At 42.1% G+C, this 12,701-nt stretch overlaps 1 long non-coding RNA gene across 1 annotated transcript; it reads right to left on the reverse strand.

Annotated features, from left to right (window-relative positions):
* Positions 1-785: 785 nt before the first annotated feature.
* LOC128107761 (uncharacterized) lies at positions 786-12,493 on the reverse strand. The gene is made up of 3 exons (XR_008217207.1): positions 12,375-12,493; positions 11,042-11,162; positions 786-1,527 (listed from the first exon to the last, which is right to left on the reverse strand). It is a non-coding gene; the product is annotated as an uncharacterized LOC128107761 (long non-coding RNA).
* Positions 12,494-12,701: the final 208 nt, after the last annotated feature.

The following is a 12,701-nucleotide window of genomic DNA, read 5'->3' on the forward strand; positions in this document are numbered from 1 at the left end:
TTAAAACATGACTACATTGAAACTCCTCTGCAAAGTACCTGTGACCTCTTCCACAAGAATGGGTTCTATTGACTGAGAAACCATGCTCAGGATAAGGGAGAGTCAGGTGAAGCCAGGATCTACAGAATAGCAAAAGTTACCAGGCTATAAACAACATGTACTCCAGCCTTCTGGACAGAACAGGTGTAAATCCTTTTCACTGAAGAGAAAAGCTCATGTGTTTAACATTTCTGGTTGCTCTAATGCTATCTGTGAGCACAAAGACCATGTGTCCTTATGTAGTGTGAATCCTAAATTGTCTTATAATAAAAACCCAGAGCCAGATATCAGGGTGAAAGCTGAAAGATCAGAGAAGCAGAACAAGGCACAGCCACCACCTCTTATCTCACCAGCTCCTTAGCCTGAAAGAGAGCGAGTTCCTGTCTTCTCCCACTTATATTCCTTTCTCTGTCCAGTTATATCACTTCCTGTCTCAACCTTCCTAGTACTGGGATTAAAGGTGTGAGATCCCAAGTGCTGGAATTAAAGGTGTGTGCCACCACTGCCTGGCCTCTATGTTTAATCTAATGGTTTGTTTTGTCTTCTAATCTTCCGGCAAATTTTATTGTTCAAAATATCACCACATCCTTCTATCTCTTCCCATTTCTAACTTTTTTTAAAAAAAATAGTGGCTTTAATAGAGGCTATGGTTGAATGCATTGCCTCCATGACCAGTCTGATTAATATAGGCAAGCATAAGAGAATGATAAGAACAGCTAACAGAGGCCAAGGAAAGGGGAAAGCCATTGAAACCGTGAGAGATTTTTTATTGATCTTTTTGTGTAAATCAGTAGTTTGATGATCAGAAATATGGGGCAAGTCTGACACATGAAAGCAACACATGCCAGGAGATTGTTGAAGAGAAACAAATAATCTATGGTAGCTCTACTGTGCATCCACTTTGGTAAGCAACACATCAGCCATTTCCTTCTTCATCTTTACACCCATCATTCCATTATTAGAGTTTTACAAAGGGTACTTAATCATGCTAAAATCCATATTATTATGTTTGGACTGCTCAGATAGATTTGTCCAATCAAAATATCTCCCATTCAAGTCACTAAATATTTGTACACCATCTTTTATCCAGACAACTGGTCCTAAAGGATAGAAACAATCCTTAGCATGGCAAAACAACATCATAATGTCTTGTATTACAAATGTGCCTTTTGCCCTCCCCTCCAACAACCCTGACAAAAGGCATTTGGATTTTGTGTGGACAGTCTGAGAATCAGCATGCCATACAGTCAGTAACATAACAGCATCATTTTTGAGTCAATAGTATAGTGTCCTTGTTGTTTCCCCAAAGTCTCAGCTTGATGAGTTAGTCTTGGTTTTCCCAAGTCATCGAATTATTCTTCCTATGGAGCATCTCCTCTTGATGGGTTTTCCCTCTGTCTTTAGACGTTTCATTTGTCTGGTGGTCTCTGGCGTTCTGTTCTGGTTGGATACAGTGAAGTGGGAGCCATCTGGGAATTTGTACATTTTCTAGAAAGAAATAAGCATAACCTCACCTCCATGCTAGAACATTGGGCCTTTTCTACTGATTAACACATACTTTAAGTTGTGTTTCCTTTAGGGAAAAATGATTTTGGAAAACAGAAAAAGCATTATCCTTTAAAGTGAAAAAAAACTAATCTTAAAAATTTAAAGTTAGTATAACTAAATATAGCATAGTTCCAGTGAGTGCTTGTGTGCTGGTCTTGAGCAGTCTTACAGGGTGAATCTATTTTCTTTCGAATGTTCTAGTGCTCTAGGAGTGCACAAACAAAAGCTAAGCTGGGGGCAGCTGAGACCTAGGTCATGCTGCAGGTGGCAGGTCTTCGCTCACTGTTCCTGGGAATTCAGGTGTTGTATTCAAACCCAGGCAGTGGAAGGGCTGAGGTGCTGGAGGGCTGTGAGTTCCAGTCAGATTGCTTGGGAGGGTGAGCCCCCAAAATGCATGGCTGGCCTGGGTCAAGTAATCACAGAGTCCCTTTGCCCAGCTCTGCCAAGACCTGCCAAGACTTGCTAAGACATGCCAAGATGTGTCCATCAGAGTTTTATTTTTTCCTCTCTCATTTTTTTTCTTTTTCTCTTTTCTTCTCCTCCTCCTGAGAGGGTCAAGCAATGCACTACTGTACTACAGCTTGTAAAATAGCTGACAGCAATTTTATCTCCCCTTTCGTGGGCCCTCTTTACATTAGTCACTGTGAATGTTAGGTTGCAGAGCTATGAATATTTGTTCCTCTGGATCTTAACAAACATCTCAAAAATCGTATAAAATGCTTTATCTCAAAGCACTGAGAAGCAGCCATATTAATTACATTGTCTTACAGACACTACCCCTTGTGTAAGAGGTTCAAGTTTCCTAATTTCTATTTAAAGACAAATTTCTTACCTTCTCTGAGGACTGAACCTCTCATGTTGGATGCCTGGTGTGGGGGTCCCTGCAAACACTATACTGTCAGGGAAATAAACCATGAGAGGCAAGAAGGAAACCTCTTTCAATATGACTGAGTTAGCTGGGCTGGTTCAAACTATGAAGTCTGAGCCCAAACAGTTTGTCATTGACATATTTAAACACAGTGTACTTTGGATAAAAATTCCCTCGTGACAAATATCACAACGAAGTTTAAGGCATGACTACATTGAAACCCCTTTGCAAAGTACCTGTGACCTCTTCCTTAAGGATGGGTTCTGTTGACTGAGAAACAATGCTCACATAAGAGGGATTCAGGTGAAGCGTGGCTCTACAGAATAGCAAAAATTACCAGGCTATAACCAACATCTACTCCAGGCTTCTAGATGGAACAGGTATAAATCTCTTCCATTGAAGAGAAAATGTTTAACATTCTGGTTTCTCTAGTACTATCTGTAAACATAAGGACCTCATTATCCTCCATGGGTGATCTATTCATACCTATGATCTAGTTAACTTGACTGTACAGTGAAAGCTTTTGACTGAATCAAGAGGAACCTTGATGGTAACTGTGGATCCCTAGAAGGCCTCGGAGATATCACAATGAACCAGAGAATCCACACATTTGAAAGACATTGTTAAACGTTGACCTAAGATACCTTAGCAGTGGATGTAGGACTGCTTTGCAGAGCAGGGAAATTAGGTTGTGATAAACTAAGTACTTCTTGAATTTGAACTAATTGGTGTGAAGGTTCCATTCACACAGAGGTACTTGTGCTCAGAACCTCCCCAATCAAACAATAAAAATATAATGACTTACTTTGTGGTGACAGTTGAGGAAGTCTCTCTCTCTCTCTGTAGCCCAAGCTGCCCTCAAACTTACAAAAATCCTTGTCTCCAACTTCTGGCATGATGGGATTACAGGCATGAGCCACCGCACCTGGTTTATGCCAGCATTTTTATTTATTTATTTATTTGGTTTTTTTCGAGACAGGGTTTCTCTGTCTTGTTTTGGTGTCTGTCCTGGATCTCACTCTGTAGACCAGGCTGGTCTCAAACTCATAGAGATCTGCCTGGCTTTGCCTCCCGAGTACTGGGGTTAAAGGTGTACACCACCACCGCCCGGCTACAGTCAGCATTTTTAATATTGACACTCCATATCCATCCACGCAGATGTTTCCTATTGGTACCGTTAAATATCTACCTTCTTGAGAAATTTCACCTGTTTCACCAGGAAGCCACCATCAGGGGTCGTGAGCAGAAGCTAATGAGTTCCTCTGCTACATAACGCTCTGGTTCTAATAACCTCACATACACAGCTGGTTTTTAAAAAGTAGATTTTAAAGTATGGGTTAAGGATGTAGCTAGGGGAGAGCACTGGATTGACATCTTAAGGCCTGGGTTACATTCTCAGGACAGAAAAGAAAGAAATGGAAAAAGAAGATTTGTAAATATTTTTTTAGATGGATATTGTTTTTGTGACAACAGTGATAACTTTGACTGTTCACTTAACACATAAGCTGTATGCGCGTACCACAAACAGCTTTCAATACTTTGCACATCTCTAGTCTTTCAATGCCACTGAAAATTAAGCCTTAGTAACTTGAGTTGTAGTTACAGATTTATAAAGTGGAAATGTCATGATTCTTATCAAAAGTTTTTGGTTCTAAACTGCCACCTATTTCTACTAGTGTTTAGAGAATCCCAAACAGAAAAAGCCACAAGAGAGAAATTGTAAATATAGGTACACAGAGTTCCATTTATTATGGATAAAGGTCCCTGGTAAAGATAAATTATGATGCAATGAGAGTTTGTCACTGAATTAGGATTGTGAGTAGGTCACCGTATCTTCTGCCAGTAGCTAGGACATTCTCTGCCTATAGGTATCTTGATGAAGTAAGTGGATTCAGAATACCCAAGAATGACACCTGAGTCACACACTTACTGTGACTCCATAGCTGTACCTATAGTAAAGAGATGCCGCTAAACAACAGCAGTGAGGAGGGCGTGTGGGGACATGGCACCCGTGAGACAGGACGGCTCTGGGCATGATTGGCTTTTACTAGCTTCTTATTACTAGCTTTTACAGCCTAGAAGATGGGACATTCACAGTCATCCAAAATCCATTTTAAAGTGGCTATTACGTAGAAGTTACTGGTGAGTATGATAAATGTTAGAGATGCCTCCAATCACATCCTAGACATTGTCCATCTTCCCCGTAATGACTGGCATTGTGGAAGGCAGTGGTCCAAATCCAATTCACCTGCCTGCAGCTGTGGGACCTTAAATAAGTCATGAAAACTAGAGTCCCCAACCAAAATGGTGACAAAGGGCTGAAAGGCTAGAGGGACAATCACTCCTCGTGCTTATTGTCCCTGGGTCTACGTGAAGAATTCTGGGGTTTACAGCAACTCATCAACAGCATGACTTCAAGATGGCAGCAAGTCTCAGGCAAACACTGACGCTCACCGAAGGCTCTCTCTTGTGCAATGTCTAAAGGAGCCACGAGATGGCGCCAGATGGCAAATTCTACTTTTGTTTACATACAGGGAAACCGGAACAAAACAGGACAGAAATGAGTATGCCTCTACAACAAGCAGCAGCCAAGAAATCCTTTCCTTTTTTTTTCCGTAAATATTTTCAACCCGAGTTTAACTTACGAAACATTGTTGGGAGAGGGGGTCCAGAAACCTTGAGAGAGCTGAGAAAAACAGAAGAAGACTAAGGGAAAAGATTGGATGACTGGATTTCTGCATGAATGCCGCATGTAACCAGCAAAGTAGCACAAGTGTGAAGTCACCACAACCGGATTCAGAAATAATCAGTTCGCTTTTACTTCCCACTCACGGGGAGGCTTAATTGTTTGCGTCTTTAATGGTTTCATCCATAAAATGGGGATGGTCATTCCTTATCTGCCACGATGCTTAGGTCAACTTCCTACTCCACAGCCAGTCTGTGAAAGTACCCATCCAAGTGATACCACATTTAGACGTCAACGTCCTCTCCATACGCATGGGCAGTATGACTTAAGCAGAATGAAAGAGACCGTAGAACTCAGCCATGTATCTATCCTGCATTCCACTCACAGCCATCTTTTGACCTACCAGCATCCCAGCTGCCTCCTTCTTGCTCTTCCTCCCTCTGTCCACTGCTCCCAACTGCCTGAATAAGCAAATCCTTGGCTCTTCTGCCTAAATCCCTCATCACCTGCTTTCTGCCTGGAGAATGTAATCCACACTCGATCCGATCCTGTGAGTCACCAGGCCCTCACGATCTGGCCTTAGCCTGCTGGGACAGGAATGCAAGACCTGTAGGTAGAGCCACGATCAGGATTAGGACAAAGTCTGCATGCTATAGAGAGAGACAGAAAGACAAAAGGACCAACCCCGAGGCCCAGATAGCTCGGGCTGGGCCCTCATCTTGATTGCCTGCTTCAAGGTCAAGGCTTTGGACTAATGTGATAAAAATGCAACTCTAGTTGATGAAGTGACCACAGGCAGGCTTCTGTTTCAAGTTCCTAAAAGATGTACATGTCATGTGCCACCTCTCAGCTACTAGAAGTTTATCTTCTGTATTTCCCCCTTTGCCACATCCCAGGTGCTGTAGATAGAGGCTTTAAAAGTTTTCCTACCCAAGACTCATTTTCACTCAAAAATTTTCATGGCTCCAGGTCACAGGAACATGAAATAGGTATACAAATTAAACATTTACTGATAATAAATCATACAGAAATTTGTCTTCAAATGATTCTTTGGAATACATAAAGTTTTGCCATTCATTAAAGATAAAAGCAAAGTTACATACAAATGGGATAGATATGTTAATTTATTTTTATGTAAAGAATTAAGTCTGGGTCCAATATTTGATACTGCAGGATATTAGGCATCTTTAACACTTTTCAAATCACCAGATAGTTTTATTTTGAGTAATATTTTTAAATTTTGTTTTTATATATATGAATATGCATGTATCTCTGTCTGATTGAACAGCATGGGAAATGATTCAGAGGCCAGAAGAGGGCATCAGATCCCATGGAGCTGGGAATTACAGACAGTTGTGTGCCAGGAACTGAACTCAGATCTTCTAAGAAAGCAACAAGCCCTCTTAACTATTGAAACATCTCTCCAGCCCTGATGTTTTGATTTTATAATCATCAATGCTGGCATAGAATGCAATACTGATCCAGGAGAAACGTGAAGTAATAATTTGATGCTATAATAGATTTGCTAATAAACTTACATGTGGCATATTAGGTTACACAAAGTGGGATTTACCTGAAGGAACACTGCCTTCAATACAGCAATATACTGACCAGGCCTGTTGGGAACATTTTATTAAGTTCCACATCTCACTTTAAAATCCAAATCATTCCTTTCTTCCACTTTCTAAGAAATGGTACTTGATTCAACTATGAGGCATTGAACTTTTCCCACCCTTGTGGTGATATTTTATTTGTGGTCTAAAAAATAAAGCTTGTGTGAAGATCAGAGGAAAAAGCTAGCCACTATATTAAACATAGAGGTCAGGCAGTGGTAGCACATGTCCTTAATCCTGACATTCCGGAGGCAGAGATTCATCCAGATCTCTGTGAGTTCAAGGCCACACTGGGAACAGAGCCAGGCATGGTGGCACACACCTTTAATCCCATCATTAACCATGAAGGTCTGGAGCTCTGTACAAACAGACAGGAAGTGATAGAGCTGGGCAGAAAGAGGAAAGTGATATAGCTGGGCGGAGAGAGGAAGTGAGATGGCAGGGACAGAAAGGATATAGGTGTGAGTATACAGGAAGTAGCTCTCTCTTGGCTGAGGATTTCCTAGGATAAGAACTTGTGGCTGTGGCTTATTCTGTCCCTCTGATCTCTCTGCTTTCACCCCAATATCTGGCTCTGGGTTTTTTTTTATTAATAAGACCTTTTAAGATTCATCTTACACACCCTAAATTTTCTCTCCTGATCAAAGCTGTCACATCTTCACACTCCTGCAATACAGGACACATTCATTCAGTTTTGAAATATCCATTCCCAGCTTCCCTCACAAGTTAAAACAACTCTTTGAAGTCAAGGACTGTGTTTTACTTACTGAAGCAACCAGTACATATTTACTAAATAGTAATATAGTGATCCCTGCCATAGGCAAGCCAGGCAGAGCACTTTGGTTGAACTGAACCTGTAGGAACGAAGGAATTTAGAGGGGACTTCTAGTCTCATGGAACTCAAGCCACAGTATGGCAGAGGACATTAATGGCATATGGAAAACAACATAATACAGAAAATAAACAGTTTAGGGACACAATGAGACAGACAAGCCTAATCCACATAGATTTGGAAGCCCATTCCATCTCCTGCTTAATTCACCTTGATTTCAATAATGGGAACATTTAGGTGTAGTCTTGAATTAGTTACCTACCTGTTGCTGTGATAAAATTTCCTGACAAAAGAAACTTTAGGGAAATGTGCTGGTTACTTTTTTTTTTTTTCAGCTTAATACAAGCTAGAGTAATCTGGGAAGAGGAATGTCCATTGGGAAAATGCCTCCATTTGATTGGCAGACACGTCTCTAGAGCATTTTCATGATTGATGTGGGAGGGCCCAGCTCACTGTAGGCAATGTTGCCACTGGGCAGATGGTCCTCAGCTATAAGAAAGTAGACTAAGAAAGCCGCAAGGAACAAGTGATGCATTCCTCCATGGCCTCTGCTTCAGTTCCTACCTCCAAGTTCCTGTCTTGAGTTCTTGCCCTGACTTCCCTTGGTGAGTGATTGTGACCTGATTGTGACCTGAAATGAACCCTTTCTTCCCCATGCTTTTGGTTCTGGTGTTTATGAGAGCAAGAGTGACTCTAACTAAGGAAGAACGGGTGTATTTAGGCTTAAAGTTCCAGAAGGGATCCGGTCTGTCATGACAGGGAAGGCTTGGCAGTGGGAGCATAGGGCAGCCTGGTAACCAGGATGCGGGTGGATTCGTCCACACACAGGAAGCAGAGAGGACAGGAAGTGGGCCAAGTTTTGAAACCCAAAAACCCAGTGATCTACTTCCCCCAGCCAGTCTGCGCCTCCATAAGGTTCCATAACTGTCCCCAGAAGAACCACTAGCTGGGGACCAAATGTACGAACACATAAGCCCATGTGAACATTTCCTCTTCAAACCACACCAAGCTCATTAAGATGTCAATTTTGATCTAAATGTGTCAGAGTGTTAGAGCTACACGTTTGTTCATCTCTAGGCACACCAGGCTTACCTTTTAGTTACCCTGTCAATTTTCCCCTCCGACTAACCTCTAACTTAGTTCCTTACCCAGAAAGCCATCTAAACTACAGGAGTTTTTTGTTTGTTTGTTTTTCCATTTTAGGATCATAGATGGTGGAAACAACAGCCAAAACCACTTACAAGCCAATCCCATCTGGGTCCCTGACTTACCATCAAACCATGCTCTCTCTCTGTGTGTGTGTGTGTGTGTGTGTGTGTGTGTGTGTGTGTGTGTGTGTGTATACGTGTCCCTTACCCAGGTGTATCCATATACACACTCATACACAATCATTTAGCTTTTGTCCTCTGAAAAGCGGGAATAAACATTTTTGATTTAGTATGTGAAAGCAAAATTTAAATTACCCAAGAAAGTCTAGTTGCTGAATTTGGGGTACAGGAAAGATAACCCAACAGTGTGTCTTTCCAAACACTAATTCAACAAATACCAAGAAATGACTTTCTGAAAATAAGAAAGAGATAAAAGGTGAAATAAAAGGAGACTCTAGAATGTCCCTAAGCAAAGACAAAGACCCTATGCTAATAAACTATCCCAAAATAAAAGGATGAAATATTTCTAGAATATTCTAGAACACAGTGGGATACCTGCTTTCACTAAAAATTAAGAATCTATTCATCAGTATTTTTATTTGTAATTGATGCCATGATATAAACTTATATTTACTTTTCAAAAAGGAGATAGGAAGTCTTCAGAGACAAGCACTGTGAGATAAACATAAAACTGGAAAACAATGAGAACAAATGTGGAGGAAGGACCATTGCTTCTGGCTGGACAGCCCCTGTCTCTGTGCATGCTACAGGAGGCTGTGCCAGTTAGCAGCCTCGGAGTCTTACGAAGGATACTAGCTAGCTGGCAAATGTCCAGGAAGACTGAAAAATAAGGGTTGGGAAACAGGAGAAACGGGGTCCAGAATCTCTGATGTAGCTGGTTTGTGGCCACCACCAAACATGAGGTGCCACAGGCTCACGGCACCCTATGTCCCTCTGGAGTGTTCACGTGAAAACTTTAAGGCCCAGAGACATCAAATGCCATCATGAGATCACTACACACAGCAGCTGTGCCACCAATATTAAGTAGGTCAGTTAATAGGCAGAGTTTCCATATTAGAAACACACCAGAATGACCTCAGTGACCATGGCAAAAGCCACTAGAGCTCATCTTAAGTTCTTTAGTACTGTCTTCAAATTCTTGTCCTGATTTGTGCGTAGAAGGGTGCAGTTCCCTGCCACCAGGCAGTTGAGAAGGGCAGTGAGACAAGTTCTATCCCACAAATGGGCCAGCGAGACCTGTGTCCTTTTCAGACTCAAACAGGAGAACCTCTGTGTAATGATGGAGTTTCTTCCTTTTCTGTGAGGAATATGGACCGGGTTAACGGAGGTGGTGGAAACACAAGAGCTGAGCCCCTGGATGCAGCAACAGACTGGGAGAATGCTGATTTACAGCAGATACTGAGTTATCAAAAATCATGTGTATGTAAGCAGATATACACGTGGGCTGGGGAGATGGCTCACTGGTAAAGTTCTTGCCAAAAAAATATGAGGATCTGAGTTCAGGTACCCAGTTTCCACAGAAAAAAACAGCCAAGGTCAGTCCCTAACTCTATCATCTCAGCCCTGAGGAGGTGGGGAGTGGCAGATCCCCAGAGCACACTGACCTGTAGATGAAATTCTAAACGGTCTTATTAAATAAGAAACACAGAGCCAGATGCAGAGTTAAAAGCCCAGAGATCAGAAGCAGTAGCCAAGAGCTAAGACCACCTTATCTTACCACTCGCTGCCGTCCTTCCCCTGAGAGAGAGACCTTCTTCCTGTGTCCTGTCTTTTTATTGCCTTTCTGTTCTGCCTTCTTATTGGCTCTAAACCCAACCACATGATTTCTTCATCATTGCCTGTCTATACAGACCTCCAGGTCTCTATGGTTGGTACTGGGATTAAAAGTTCAGGTCACCTTGCTTTGGATGTGTCCTTGACCACAGAGACTCTGCCTGCCATGTGATCGGATTAAGGGCATGTGCTACCACGGCCTGACTCCTGATTATGGCTCGCTGTGACTTCTGATCTCCAGGCAACTTTATTAACATACCAATAAAATCACATTCCAGCACAAATAAAATATCACCATATTTGCCCTTCTATTCTAATAAAAAGAAAAAAAAAGTTATAACTAATATGAGAAAAACTATATACAATAAGTACAATAACTATATACAATATATACAAGCAATAAATAGCTGCCTAGTTGAGCTCAGTTGATGAGCTCTAAACTTAGTGAGAGACTCTATTACAAAAAAAAGTGCAAGGATTGAGGGGAAGGCTCAGAGGACACAAGCCACAGACCTGAATTTGGAGCCTCAGCACTCACGTAAAAGCTGGGTGTTCCTGTGGGTGTCAGCAACCTCAGCACTAGGGAGAGGGGGCCAGGGATTGCCATCTGGTCTAGTGAGTCAGTGAAGAGACCCTGTCTCAAAATTAAAAAGATAAAATGAAAAACAAATAAGGTGGAAAGTCACAAGGGAAGGCAGCTCAACATTAGCTCCTTACTGACACACGGATGCACTCATCCTCCACACGTGTGCACAAGTATATGCCACATGCACAGATAAGCTGGAGAACAATAGGAGACACCCAGTATCAACTGCTGGCTGCCATGTGTACCTGTACACACACACACACACACACACACACACACACACACACACACACACACACTAAATTCCTGTTGAATAGCCAAGATATTGGTGGTTTAACTTGGCTGGCTCGTGAGTCTAGCTCTCTCTGCCCTGTCACAAGCACAACACCATTTTCTTTTGTTTACAGAGCTTCAGCTCAACATAAAAAGAACGTCACTGGTTGTTACTGGTCTCCTTTAAGCCACAGTTTTACACCCTGCTGCCCCGCCCAGTTTATCCAGTATATCAAGGCCAAAGGAATCTTTTTAAAAGATGAAAATTATTCTTAAAATTGGAAATCCTGTTTAACCAAATGTAAGGTGTAACACCAGTTCTTCATTTCTTCTGGATAAATGCTCCTAAATACTTGTGTTGTTAGTCCACTCTTGGGCACAGTCATTCATCAGCTTCATGTCTAAGTCTGTGAATCACCTAGGAATTTGCAGGCACTGTATCAGGAGTGGATCTCTTTCATCCAAGGCCAAGCTCATTGCTATTCTAGACAGAATTACATGTTGCTTTAAGTCTTCTCAGAAAAGGCAGGGGTCCTGACACCTGACCTGTCATTAGACGTGGAGTTCATATTAAAAAGGCACACTCTGCTCTGTGCTTTGCAAGAAATTCCTGAATGCAGTCCCTCTGGTGTTAGTGTATTTGATGTGCTTAACATCGAGTTTTCCTGTGCTGTCACTGCATAGCAGCACAACTGTTCACTGACCATTACCAGCCTGGTGGCCCCATGCCAACCCTTCGAGAGATACTTGATTTAATTAGCCTTGCATCTCTGGGTGTTACAAATTCTTACACTTAGTTTACAGACAAGGAGACCAAGGCCCCACGGCAAATCTCCACAGTGTTAATGCCAGGATTACAACCTGGTTCTGCTGACTGAAGAGCTCATGAGTTTGGTCAGAGTTCTGCTCACTTCTCACTAAGTAGAGACCTAGGACAGTCACAAACACGGTGCAAAAGCATTCTTCACCCCAACCAGATATACTTACGTCCTTGCTGTTCTGCTTAAAGGTCACAAAAGGTACAGTACAGAAGGTAACACGGTTTTCCTGTTCTTTGTGGGGAATCCTCTCAGCCCCTTTCTTGTTTTCTGTGCTAATGAGCTGTATTGTTCACTCTCCGCTCCCAGTGCTGATGATGTAACCAAGACCATGTACACACTGGACAAGGGCTGCACCACTGAGCTACAGCCAGCCTGGTGCACACTTTTGCTGCAAGAACCTTACAGATCAGACTGCTGTTTCCTAGGTGCACTAGAGTCTTCTCTATAATAATTTTCGCTAGTACTAAATATAAGTACACAGCATAGCTGCTCA

The sequence above is a fragment of the Peromyscus californicus genome, unplaced genomic scaffold (genome assembly GCF_007827085.1).
Source record: "Peromyscus californicus insignis strain IS unplaced genomic scaffold, ASM782708v3 Scaffold_12__1_contigs__length_115047231, whole genome shotgun sequence".
NCBI classification, from domain to species: Eukaryota; Metazoa; Chordata; class Mammalia; order Rodentia; family Cricetidae; genus Peromyscus; species Peromyscus californicus.